The following is a 1,089-nucleotide window of genomic DNA, read 5'->3' as shown; positions in this document are numbered from 1 at the left end:
CAGGGTATATGCCCAGTAATGGGATTGCTGGGTCATATGGTAGTTCTGTTTTTAGTTTTTTAAGGAACCTCCATACTGTTCTCCATAGTGGCTGTATCAATTTACATTCCCACCAACAGTGCACAAAATCCATTTTAAAGTCTCTGCTTTCAGGTTATCTGAAGAGCCTGTATGGAGAGACCTAGCATAGGTTGTAGTGAACAGATGGTGTAGGTTCCAAGAAAGTCATGACATGTGCTCAGTTTTGGCCAGAGTGGCTCATGGCTATACTGTGGTCAGTGCCAGTTGAGACCCACTCAGGACCCTGCATGGCCTGCCCAATGACCTCCAGAACTTTTGGGAAGGTGGTGACAGCATGGGAGGGTGACTGAGGGAAGATTCAGGGATGTGTCCCACCCTTAGTCTCTGAAATAGGTGTGACTCGTTGGCTCCAGTTAGAACTGGTGAATTCCCCAAATCCAAATATCAGAGTGGTGATTTCTTGTAGAGAGTGGATGGCAGCCCTGGATATTTTGGGAACGAACCGTATCATCTTCCCTCATCTCTTCTGGGAGAGCAGCCTACTTCTACACACTTCTACTCCTACTGCTCCCAGGAGATCAGTCTCCAAAAAGCCCCACCTTGAGTGCAGGTTACAGGGTCAAAAGATGCTGCTGCTTTGGCTGCCAGCTGGGGTGATGTAGGCAGAGAAGCTGGGATGCGGAGGCATGCTATTCTGACCTACAACTGCTTCCCTTGCAGCCTGTAGACACTGCGAAAGCAATTTTGAAAATCTGAGACATCTTGATGTATCTGTTCATCTTAAACTTATTTTAATAACTATAATTTTATTTATTTTTTTAAAGCATTTATACCCTTTAAAATTTTTATTTATTTACTTACTTATTTTATTTGGCTGCGCTGGGTCTTAGTTGTGGCACACAGGATCGTCGTTGCTACATGCAGGATCTTTGTTGCTGCATGAGGGATCTTTAGTTGCATCATGCGGGATCTTTTAGTTGCAGCATGCTAACTCTTAGTTGCGTCACGTGGGATCTAGTTCCCTGACCAGGGATCAAACCTGGGCCCCCTGCATTGTGAGCGCAGAGT

Source organism: Neophocaena asiaeorientalis, unplaced genomic scaffold (genome assembly GCF_003031525.2).
Source record: "Neophocaena asiaeorientalis asiaeorientalis breed wild unplaced genomic scaffold, Neophocaena_asiaeorientalis_V1.1 scaffold152, whole genome shotgun sequence".
NCBI classification, from domain to species: Eukaryota; Metazoa; Chordata; class Mammalia; order Artiodactyla; family Phocoenidae; genus Neophocaena; species Neophocaena asiaeorientalis.
This window is presented reverse-complemented; position numbering follows the sequence as displayed.